The sequence below is a fragment of the Cyanistes caeruleus genome, chromosome 4, assembly GCF_971803275.1.
Source record: "Cyanistes caeruleus chromosome 4, bCyaCae1.hap1.1, whole genome shotgun sequence".
Taxonomy (NCBI): domain Eukaryota; kingdom Metazoa; phylum Chordata; class Aves; order Passeriformes; family Paridae; genus Cyanistes; species Cyanistes caeruleus.
In genome coordinates this window covers 63,623,086-63,636,815 of record NC_141704.1, presented here as the reverse complement: position 1 = coordinate 63,636,815, position 13,730 = coordinate 63,623,086, and positions in this window count along the sequence as shown.

Genomic DNA, 13,730 nt, shown 5'->3' with positions numbered 1-13,730 from the left:
ATCCCACAAAATTCCCTAAATCTTCTCAAAACACGGCCAAATTCTAGAAAAATATCCCACCAAATCTCCACAAATTCCCACAAAATACATGAAAAATCTCTCAAGATCCCGAAATCGCCTCAATATCCCAAAAAATTCCACAAAAATCCCACAAAACCTCCACAAGTTTCCACAAAATCTAAGAAAAATTCCTCAAAAGTCTTCAAGTCTCCTCAAAACCACACAAAGTCCTTGAAAAGGCCCACCAAATTCCAGTAAAATCCCACAGATTCTCCACAAATTCCCACAAAATCTAAAACAAATTCCTCAAAATTCTTCAAGTCTCCTCAGAATCCCACACAATTCCATAAAAAACACACAAAATTCCAGAGAAGTCCCACAAAACTCCCTAAATCATTTCAAAACCCTACCAATTCACAGGAATGTCCCACAAAATCTCCACCAATTCCCAGAACATCCCACAAAAATCTCACAAAAATCCCTAAATCTTCTGAAAACTCGACCAAATTCCAGAAACGCCCCATAAAATCAGCACAGTTTCCCACAAAATTCAAGAAAAAACACCACAAAATTCCCTAAATCTTTTCAAAATACCACAAAATTCTTGAAAAGCCCCACCAAATTCCAGAAACATCCCACAAAATGTCCTCAATACCCAACAAAATCCCAGAAAAGTCCCACAAAATTCCCTAAATCTTCTCAAAACTACCAAATTCCAGAAAAATCCCACAGAATCTCCACAAATTCCCACAGAATACATGACAAATCCCTGATAATTCGTCAGTTTTCTACAGAATCTCACCAAATTCCAGAAAAGTCCCTCAAAGTTCCACAAACATCCCACAAAATCTCCCCGGAATCCAATAAAATTCCAGGAAAAATCCCACAAAATTCCCTAAATCTTCTCAAAACATGGCCAAAATCCACAAAAATCCCACCGAATCTCCACAAATTACCACAGAATACATAAAAATACCCCTGATATTTCGTCAGTTCTCTACAGAATCTCACCAAATTCCAGAAAAGTCCCTCAAAGTTCCACAAACATCCCACAAAATCTCCTCAATATACAACAAAATCCCAGAAAAATCACACAAAATTCCCTAAATCTTCTCAAAACACGACTAAATTCTAGAAAAATGTCCCACCAAATCTCCACAAATTCCCACAGAATACATGAAAAATCCCTGATAATTCGTCAGTTCTGTACAGAATCTCACCAAATTCCTAAAAAGTCCCTCAAAGTTCCACAAACATATCACAAAATCTCCCCGGAATCCAATAAAATTCCAGGAAAAATCCCACAAAATTCCCTAAATCTTCTCAAAACACGGCCAAAATCCACAAAAATCCCACCGAATCTCCACAAATTCCCACAGAATACATGAAAATACCCCTGATATTTCGTCAGTTCTGTACAGAATCTCACCAAATTCCAGAAAAGTCCCTCAAAGTTCCACAAACATCCCACAAAATCTCCTCAATATGCAACAAAATCCCAGAAAAATCACACAAAATACCCTAAATCTTCTCAAAACACGACTAAATTCTAGAAAAATATCCCACCAAATCTCCACAAAATCCCACAAAATACATGAAAAATCCCTCAAGATCCCGAAATCGCCTCAATATCCCACAAAATCCCACAAAAATCCCACAAAACCTCCACAAGTTTCCACAAAATCTAAGAAAAATTCCTCAAAATTCTTCAAGTCTCCTCAAAACCACACAAAGTCCTTGAAAAGGCCCACCAAATTCCAGTAAAATCCCACAGATTCTCCACAAATTCCCACAAAATCTAAAACAAATTCCTCAAAATTCTTCAAGTCTCCTCAGAATCCCACACAATTCCATAGAAAACACACAAAATTCCAGAGAAGTCCCACAAAACTCCCTAAATCATTTCAAAACCCTACCAATTCACAGGAATGTCCCACAAAATCTCCACCAATTCCCAGAACATCCCACAAAAATCTCACAAAAATCCCTAAATCTTCTGAAAACTCGACCAAATTCCAGAAACGCCCCATAAAATCAGCACAGTTTCCCACAAAATTCAAGAAAAAACACCACAAAATTCCCTAAATCTTCTCAAAACACAACCAAATTCTAGAAAAATATCCCACCAAATCTCCACAAATTCCCACAAAATACATGAGAAATCCCTCAAGATCCCTAAATCGCCTCAATATCCCACAAAATCACACAAAAATCCCACAAAACCTCCACAAGTTTCCACAAAATCTAAGAAAAATTCCTCAAAATTCTTCAAGTCTCCTCTGAATCCCACACAATTCCAGAAAAAACACACAAAATTCCAGAGAAGTCCCACAAAACTCCCTAAATCATTTCAAACCCTACCAATTCACAGGAATGTCCCACAAAATCTCCACCAATTCCCAGAACATCCCACAAAAATCCCAAAAAAATCCCTAAATCTTCTGAAAACTCGACCAAATTCCAGAAACGCCCCATAAAATCAGCACAGTTTCCCACAAAATTCAAGAAAAAACACCACAAAATTCCCTAAATCTTTTCAAAATACCACAAAATTCTTGAAAAGCCCCACCAAATTCCAGAAACATCCCACAAAATGTCCTCAATACCCAACAAAATCCCAGAAAAGTCCCACAAAATTCCCTAAATCTTCTCAAAACTACCAAATTCCAGAAAAATCCCACAGAATCTCCACAAATTCCCACAGAATACATGACAAATCCCTGATAATTCGTCAGTTTTCTACAGAATCTCACCAAATTCCAGAAAAGTCCCTCAAAGTTCCACAAACATCCCACAAAATCTCCCCGGAATCCAATAAAATTCCAGGAAAAATCCCACAAAATTCCCTAAATCTTCTCAAAACATGGCCAAAATCCACAAAAATCCCACCGAATCTCCACAAATTACCACAGAATACATAAAAATACCCCTGATATTTCGTCAGTTCTCTACAGAATCTCACCAAATTCCAGAAAAGTCCCTCAAAGTTCCACAAACATCCCACAAAATCTCCTCAATATACAACAAAATCCCAGAAAAATCACACAAAATTCCCTAAATCTTCTCAAAACACGACTAAATTCTAGAAAAATGTCCCACCAAATCTCCACAAATTCCCACAGAATACATGAAAAATCCCTGATAATTCGTCAGTTCTGTACAGAATCTCACCAAATTCCTAAAAAGTCCTTCAAAGTTCCACAAACATATCACAAAATCTCCCCGGAATCCAATAAAATTCCAGGAAATATCCCACAAAATTCCCTAAATCTTCTCAAAACACGGCCAAAATCCACAAAAATCCCACCGAATCTCCACAAATTCCCACAGAATACATGAAAATACCCCTGATATTTCGTCAGTTCTGTACAGAATCTCACCAAATTCCAGAAAAGTCCCTCAAAGTTCCACAAACATCCCACAAAATCTCCTCAATATACAACAAAATCCCAGAAAAATCACACAAAATACCCTAAATCTTCTCAAAACACGACTAAATTCTAGAAAAATATCCCACCAAATCTCCACAAAATCCCACAAAATACATGAAAAATCCCTCAAGATCCCGAAATCGCCTCAATATCCCACAAAATCCCACAAAAATCACACAAAACCTCCACAAGTTTCCACAAAATCTAAGAAAAATTCCTCAAAATTCTTCAAGTCTCCTCAAAACCACACAAAGTCCTTGAAAAGGCTTACCAAATTCCAGTAAAATCCCACAGATTCTCCACAAATTCCCACAAAATCTAAAACAAATTCCTCAAAATTCTTCAAGTCTCCTCAGAATCCCACACAATTCCATAGAAAACACACAAAATTCCAGAGAAGTCCCACAAAACTCCCTAAATCATTTCAAAACCCTACCAATTCACAGGAATGTCCCACAAAATCTCCACCAATTCCCAGAACATCCCACAAAAATCTCACAAAAATCCCTAAATCTTCTGAAAACTCGACCAAATTCCAGAAACGCCCCATAAAATCAGCACAGTTTCCCACAAAATTCAAGAAAAAACACCACAAAATTCCCTAAATCTTCTCAAAACACAACCAAATTCTAGAAAAATATCCCACCAAATCTCCACAAATTCCCACAAAATACATGAGAAATCCCTCAAGATCCCTAAATCGCCTCAATATCCCACAAAATCACACAAAAATCCCACAGAACCTCCACAAGTTTCCACAAAATCTAAGAAAAATTCCTCAAAATTCTTCAAGTCTCCTCAGAATCCCACACAATTCCAGAAAAAACACACAAAATTCCAGAGAAGTCCCACAAAACTCCCTAAATCATTTCAAACCCTACCAATTCACAGGAATGTCCCACAAAATCTCCACCAATTCCCAGAACATCCCACAAAAATCCCAAAAAAATCCCTAAATCTTCTGAAAACTCGACCAAATTCCAGAAACGCCCCATAAAATCAGCACAGTTTCCCACAAAATTCAAGAAAAAACACCACAAAATTCCCTAAATCTTTTCAAAATACCACAAAATTCTTGAAAAGCCCCACCAAATTCCAGAAACATCCCACAAAATTTCCTCAATACCCAACAAAATCCCAGAAAAATCCCACAAAATTCCCTAAATCTTCTCAAAACACGGCCAAATTCTAGAAAAATATCCCACCAAATCTCCACAAATTCCCACAAAATACATGAAAAATCTCTCAAGATCCCGAAATCGCCTCAATATCCCAAAAAATTCCACAAAAATCCCACAAAACCTCCACAAGTTTCCACAAAATCTAAGAATAATTCCTCAAAAGTCTTCAAGTCTCCTCAAAACCACACAAAGTCCTTGAAAAGGCCCACCAAATTCCAGTAAAATCCCACAGATTCTCCACAAACTCCCACAAAATCTAAAACAAATTCCTCAAAATTCTTCAAGTCTCCTCAGAATCCCACACAATTCCATAAAAAACACACAAAATTCCAGAGAAGTCCCACAAAACTCCCTAAATCATTTCAAAACCCTACCAATTCACAGGAATGTCCCACAAAATCTCCACCAATTCCCAGAACATCCCACAAAAATCTCACAAAAATCCCTAAATCTTCTGAAAACTCGACCAAATTCCAGAAACGCCCCATAAAATCAGCACAGTTTCCCACAAAATTCAAGAAAAAACACCACAAAATTCCCTAAATCTTTTCAAAATACCACAAAATTCTTGAAAAGCCCCACCAAATTCCAGAAACATCCCACAAAATGTCCTCAATACCCAACAAAATCCCAGAAAAGTCCCACAAAATTCCCTAAATCTTCTCAAAACTACCAAATTCCAGAAAAATCCCACAGAATCTCCACAAATTCCCACAGAATACATGACAAATCCCTGATAATTCGTCAGTTCTCTACAGAATCTCACCAAATTCCTAAAAAGTCCCTCAAAGTTCCACAAACATCCCACAAAATCTCCCCGGAATCCAATAAAATTCCAGGAAAAATCCCACAAAATTCCCTAAATCTTCTCAAAACATGGCCAAAATCCACAAAAATCCCACCGAATCTCCACAAATTCCCACAGAATACATGAAAATACCCCTGATATTTCGTCAGTTCTCTACAGAATCTCACCAAATTCCAGAAAAGTCCCTCAAAGTTCCACAAACATCCCACAAAATCTCCTCAATATACAACAAAATCCCAGAAAAATCACACAAAATTCCCTAAATCTTCTCAAAACACGACTAAATTCTAGAAAAATGTCCCACCAAATCTCCACAAAATCCCACAAAATACATGAAAAATCCCTCAAGATCCCGAAATCGCCTCAATATCCCACAAAATCACACAAAAATCACCCAAAACCTCCATAAGTTTCCACAAAATCTAAGAAAAATTCCTCAAAATTCTTCAAGTATCCTCAGAATCCCACACAATTCCAGAAAAAACACACAAAATTCCAGAGAAGTCCCACAAAACTCCCTAAATCATTTCAAAACCCTACCAATTCACAGGAATGTCCCACAAAATCTCCACCAATTCCCAGAACATCCCACAAAAATCCCACAAAAATCCCTAAATCTTCTGAAAACTCGACCAAATTCCAAAAACGCCCCATAAAATCAGCACAGTTTCCCACAAAATTCAAGAAAAAACACCACAAAATTCCCTAAATCTTTTCAAAATACCACAAAATTCTTGAAAAGCCCCACCAAATTCCAGAAACATCCCACAAAATTTCCTCAATATACAACAAAATCCCAGAAAAATCACACAAAATTCCCTAAATCTTCTCAAAACACGGCCAAAATCCACAAAAATCCCACCGAATCTCCACAAATTCCCACAGAATACATGAAAATACCCCTGATATTTCGTCAGTTCTCTACAGAATCTCACCAAATTCCAGAAAAGTCCCTCAAAGTTCCACAAACATCCCACAAAATCTCCTCAATATACAACAAAATCCCAGAAAAATCACACAAAATTCCCTAAATCTTCTCAAAACACGACTAAATTCTAGAAAAATATCCCACCAAATCTCCACAAATTCCCACAAAATACATGAAAAATCCCTCAAGATCCCGAAATCGCCTCAATATCCCACAAAATCCCACAAAAATCCCACAAAACCTCCACAAGTTTCCACAAAATCTAAGAAAAATTCCTCAAAATTCTTCAAGTCTCCTCAAAACCACACAAAGTCCTTGAAAAGGCCCACCAAATTCCAGTAAAATCCCACAGATTCTCCACAAATTCCCACAAAATCTAAAACAAATTCCTCAAAATTCTTCAAGTCTCCTCAGAATCCCACACAATTCCATAAAAAACACACAAAATTCCAGAGAAGTCCCACAAAACTCCCTAAATCATTTCAAAACCCTACCAATTCACAGGAATGTCCCACAAAATCTCCACCAATTCCCAGAACATCCCACAAAAATCCCACAAAAATCCCTAAATCTTCTGAAAACTCGACCAAATTCCAGAAACGCCCCATAAAATCAGCACAGTTTCCCACAAAATTCAAGAAAAAACACCACAAAATTCCCTAAATCTTCTCAAAACACAACCAAATTCTAGAAAAATATCCCACCAAATCTCCACAAATTCCCACAAAATACATGAGAAATCCCTCAAGATCCCTAAATCGCCTCAATATCCCACAAAATCACACAAAAATCCCACAAAACCTCCACAAGTTTCCACAAAATCTAAGAAAAATTCCTCAAAATTCTTCAAGTCTCCTCAGAATCCCACACAATTCCAGAAAAACACACAAAATTCCAGAGAAGTCCCACAAAACTCCCTAAATCATTTCAAACCCTACCAATTCACAGGAATGTCCCACAAAATCTCCACCAATTCCCAGAACATCCCACAAAAATCCCACAAAAATCCCTAAATCTTCTGAAAACTCGACCAAATTCCAGAAACGCCCCATAAAATCAGCACAGTTTCCCACAAAATTCAAGAAAAAACACCACAAAATTCCCTAAATCTTCTCAAAATACCACAAAATTCTTGAAAAGCCCCACCAAATTCCAGAAACATCCCACAAAATTTCCTCAATACCCAACAAAATCCCAGAAAAATCACACAAAATTCCCTAAATCTTCTCAAAACACGGCCAAATTCTAGAAAAATATCCCACCAAATCTCCACAAATTCCCACAAAATACATGAAAAATCTCTCAAGATCCCGAAATCGCCTCAATATCCCAAAAAATTCCACAAAAATCCCACAAAACCTCCACAAGTTTCCACAAAATCTAAGAAAAATTCCTCAAAAGTCTTCAAGTCTCCTCAAAACCACACAAAGTCCTTGAAAAGGCCCACCAAATTCCAGTAAAATCCCACAGATTCTCCACAAATTCCCACAAAATCTAAAACAAATTCCTCAAAATTCTTCAAGTCTCCTCAGAATCCCACACAATTCCATAAAAAACACACAAAATTCCAGAGAAGTCCCACAAAACTCCCTAAATCATTTCAAAACCCTACCAATTCACAGGAATGTCCCACAAAATCTCCACCAATTCCCAGAACATCCCACAAAAATCTCACAAAAATCCCTAAATCTTCTGAAAACTCGACCAAATTCCAGAAACGCCCCATAAAATCAGCACAGTTTCCCACAAAATTCAAGAAAAAACACCACAAAATTCCCTAAATCTTTTCAAAATACCACAAAATTCTTGAAAAGCCCCACCAAATTCCAGAAACATCCCACAAAATGTCCTCAATACCCAACAAAATCCCAGAAAAGTCCCACAAAATTCCCTAAATCTTCTCAAAACTACCAAATTCCAGAAAAATCCCACAGAATCTCCACAAATTCCCACAGAATACATGACAAATCCCTGATAATTCGTCAGTTCTCTACAGAATCTCACCAAATTCCTAAAAAGTCCCTCAAAGTTCCACAAACATCCCACAAAATCTCCCCGGAATCCAATAAAATTCCAGGAAAAATCCCACAAAATTCCCTAAATCTTCTCAAAACATGGCCAAAATCCACAAAAATCCCACCGAATCTCCACAAATTACCACAGAATACATAAAAGTACCCCTGATATTTCGTCAGTTCTCTACAGAATCTCACCAAATTCCAGAAAAGTCCCTCAAAGTTCCACAAACATCCCACAAAATCTCCTCAATATACAACAAAATCCCAGAAAAATCACACAAAATTCCCTAAATCTTCTCAAAACACGACTAAATTCTAGAAAAATGTCCCACCAAATCTCCACAAAATCCCACAAAATACATGAAAAATCCCTCAAGATCCCGAAATCGCCTCAATATCCCACAAAATCACACAAAAATCACCCAAAACCTCCATAAGTTTCTACAAAATCTAAGAAAAATTCCTCAAAATACTTCAAGTCTCCTCCGAATCCCACACAATTCCAGAAAAACCCCACAAAATTCCTGAGAAGTCCCACAAAACTCCCTAAATCATTTCAAAACCCTACCAATTCACAGGAATGTCCCACAAAATCTCTACCAATTCCCAGAACATCCCACAAAAATCCCACAAAAATCCCTAAATCTTCTGAAAACTCGACCAAATTCCAGAAACGCCCCATAAAATCAGCACAGTTTCCCACAAAATCCCAGAAAAATCACACAAAATTCCCTAAATCTTCTCAAAACTCTACCAAATTCCACAAAAATCCCACGAAATCTCCACAAATTCCCACAGAATACATGAAAAATCCCTGATAATTCGTCAGTTCTGTACAGAATCTCACCAAATTCCTAAAAAGTCCCTCAAAGTTCCACAAACATCCCACAAAATCTCCCCGGAATCCAATAAAATTCCAGGAAAAATCCCACAAAATTCCCTAAATCTTCTCAAAACATGGCCAAAATCCACAAAAATCCCACCAAATCTCCACAAATTCCCACAGAATACGTGAAAATACCCCTGATATTTCGTCAGTTCTCTACAGAATCTCACCAAATTTCAGAAAAGTCCCTCAAAGTTCCACAAACATCCCACAAAATCTCCTCAATATACAACAAAATCCCAGAAAAATCACACAAAATTCCCTAAATCTTCTCAAAACACGACTAAATTCTAGAAAAATATCCCACCAAATCTCCACAAATTCCCACAAAATACATGAAAAATCCCTCAAGATCCCGAAATCGCCTCAATATCCCACAAAATCCCACAAAAATCCCACAAAACCTCCACAAGTTTCCACAAAATCTAAGAAAAATTCCTCAAAATTCTTCAAGTCTCCTCAAAACCACACAAAGTCCTTGAAAAGGCCCACCAAATTCCAGTAAAATCCCACAGATTCTCCACAAATTCCCACAAAATCTAAAACAAATTCCTCAAAATTCTTCAAGTCTCCTCAGAATCCCACACAATTCCATAAAAAACACACAAAATTCCAGAGAAGTCCCACAAAACTCCCTAAATCATTTCAAAACCCTACCAATTCACAGGAATGTCCCACAAAATCTTTACCAATTCCCAGAACATCCCACAAAAATCCCACAAAAATCCCTAAATCTTCTGAAAACTCGACCAAATTCCAGAAACGCCCCATAAAATCAGCACAGTTTCCCACAAAATTCAAGAAAAAACACCACAAAATTCCCTAAATCTTCTCAAAACACGGCCAAATTCTAGAAAAATATCCCACCAAATCTCCACAAATTCCCACAAAATACATGAGAAATCCCTCAAGATCCCTAAATCGCCTCAATATCCCACAAAATCACACAAAAATCCCACAAAACCTCCACAAGTTTCCACAAAATCTAAGAAAAATTCCTCAAAATTCTTCAAGTCTCCTCAGAATCCCACACAATTCCAGAAAAAACACACAAAATTCCAGAGAAGTCCCACAAAACTCCCTAAATCATTTCAAACCCTACCAATTCACAGGAATGTCCCACAAAATCTCCACCAATTCCCAGAACATCCCACAAAAATCCCACAAAAAACCCTAAATCTTCTGAAAACTCGACCAAATTCCAGAAACGCCCCATAAAATCAGCACAGTTTCCCACAAAATTCAAGAAAAAACACCACAAAATTCCCTAAATCTTTTCAAAATACCACAATATTCTTGAAAAGCCCCACCAAATTCCAGAAACATCCCACAAAATTTCCTCAATACCCAACAAAATCCCAGAAAAATCACACAAAATTCCCTAAATCTTCTCAAAACACGGCCAAATTCTAGAAAAATATCCCACCAAATCTCCACAAATTCCCACAAAATACATGAAAAATCTCTCAAGATCCCGAAATCGCCTCAATATCCCAAAAAATTCCACAAAAATCCCACAAAACCTCCACAAGTTTCCACAAAATCTAAGAAAAATTCCTCAAAAGTCTTCAAGTCTCCTCAAAACCACACAAAGTCCTTGAAAAGGCCCACCAAATTCCAGTAAAATCCCACAGATTCTCCACAAATTCCCACAAAATCTAAAACAAATTCCTCAAAATTCTTCAAGTCTCCTCAGAATCCCACACAATTCCATAAAAAACACACAAAATTCCAGAGAAGTCCCACAAAACTCCCTAAATCATTTCAAAACCCTACCAATTCACAGGAATGTCCCACAAAATCTCCACCAATTCCCAGAACATCCCACAAAAATCTCACAAAAATCCCTAAATCTTCTGAAAACTCGACCAAATTCCAGAAACGCCCCATAAAATCAGCACAGTTTCCCACAAAATTCAAGAAAAAACACCACAAAATTCCCTAAATCTTTTCAAAATACCACAAAATTCTTGAAAAGCCCCACCAAATTCCAGAAACATCCCACAAAATGTCCTCAATACCCAACAAAATCCCAGAAAAGTCCCACAAAATTACCTAAATCTTCTCAAAACTACCAAATTCCAGAAAAATCCCACAGAATCTCCACAAATTCCCACAGAATACATGACAAATCCCTGATAATTCGTCAGTTCTCTACAGAATCTCACCAAATTCCAGAAAAGTCCCTCAAAGTTCCACAAACATCCCACAAAATCTCCCCGGAATCCAATAAAATTCCAGGAAAAATCCCACAAAATTCCCTAAATCTTCTCAAAACATGGCCAAAATCCACAAAAATCCCACCGAATCTCCACAAATTCCCACAGAATACATGAAAATACCCCTGATAATTCGTCAGTTCTCTACAGAATCTCACCAAATTCCAGAAAAGTCCCTCAAAGTTCCACAAACATCCCACAAAATCTCCTCAATATACAACAAAATCCCAGAAAAATCACACAAAATTCCCTAAATATTCTCAAAACACGACTAAATTCTAGAAAAATATCCCACCAAATCTCCACAAAATCCCACAAAATACATGAAAAATCCCTCAAGATCCCGAAATCGCCTCAATATCCCACAAAATCCCACAAAAATCACACAAAACCTCCACAAGTTTCCACAAAATCTAAAACAAATTCCTCAAAATTCTTCAAGTCTCCTCAGAATCCCACACAATTCCATAGAAAACACACAAAATTCCAGAGAAGTCCCACAAAACTCCCTAAATCATTTCAAAACCCTACCAATTCACAGGAATGTCCCACAAAATCTCCACCAATTCCCAGAACATCCCACAAAAATCTCACAAAAATCCCTAAATCTTCTGAAAACTCGACCAAATTCCAGAAACGCCCCATAAAATCAGCACAGTTTCCCACAAAATTCAAGAAAAAACACCACAAAATTCCCTAAATCTTCTCAAAACACAACCAAATTCTAGAAAAATATCCCACCAAATCTCCACAAATTCCCACAAAATACATGAAAAATCTCTCAAGATCCCGAAATCGCCTCAATATCCCACAAAATTCCACAAAAATCCCACAAAACCTCCACAAGTTTCCACAAAATCTAAGAAAAATTCCTCAAAATTCTTCAAGTCTCCTCAAAACCACACAAAGTCCTTGAAAAGGCCCACCAAATTCCAGTAAAATCCCACAGATTCTCCACAAATTCCCACAAAATCTAAAACAAATTCCTCAAAATTCTTCAAGTCTCCTCAGAATCCCACACAATTCCAGAAAAAACACACAAAATTCCAGAGAAGTCCCACAAAACTCCCTAAATCATTTCAAAACCCTACCAATTCACAGGAATGTCCCACAAAATCTCCACCAATTCCCAGAACATCCCACAAAAATCTCACAAAAATCCCTAAATCTTCTGAAAACTCGACCAAATTCCAGAAACGCCCCATAAAATCAGCACAGTTTCCCCCAAAATTCAAGAAAAAACACCACAAAATTCCCTAAATCTTTTCAAAATACCACAAAATTCTTGAAAAGCCCCACCAAATTCCAGAAACATCCCACAAAATGTCCTCAATACCCAACAAAATCCCAGAAAAATCACACAAAATTCCCTAAATCTTCTCAAAACACGGCCAAATTCTAGAAAAATATCCCACCAAATCTCCACAAATTCCCACAAAATACATGAAAAATCTCTCAAGATCCCGAAATCGCCTCAATATCCCAAAAAATTCCACAGAAATCCCACAAAACCTCCACAAGTTTCCACAAAATCTAAGAAAAATTCCTCAAAAGTCTTCAAGTCTCCTCAAAACCACACAAAGTCCTTGAAAAGGCCCACCAAATTCCAGTAAAATCCCACAGATTCTCCACAAATTCCCACAAAATCTAAAACAAATTCCTCAAAATTCTTCAAGTCTCCTCAGAATCCCACACAATTCCATAAAAAACACACAAAATTCCAGAGAAGTCCCACAAAACTCCCTAAATCATTTCAAAACCCTACCAATTCACAGGAATGTCCCACAAAATCTCCACCAATTCCCAGAACATCCCACAAAAATCTCACAAAAATCCCTAAATCTTCTGAAAACTCGACCAAATTCCAGAAACGCCCCATAAAATCAGCACAGTTTCCCACAAAATTCAAGAAAAAACACCACAAAATTCCCTAAATCTTTTCAAAATACCACAAAATTCTTGAAAAGCCCCACCAAATTCCAGAAACATCCCACAAAATGTCCTCAATACCCAACAAAATCCCAGAAAAGTCCCACAAAATTCCCTAAATCTTCTCAAAACTCTACCAAATTCCAGAAAAATCCCACAGAATCTCCACAAATTCCCACAGAATACATGACAAATCCCTGATAATTCGTCAGTTCTCTACAGAATCTCACCAAATTCCTAAAAAGTCCCTCAAAGTTCCACAAACATCCCACAAAATCTCCCCGGAATCCAATAAAATTCCAGGAAAAATCCCACAAAATTCCCTAAATC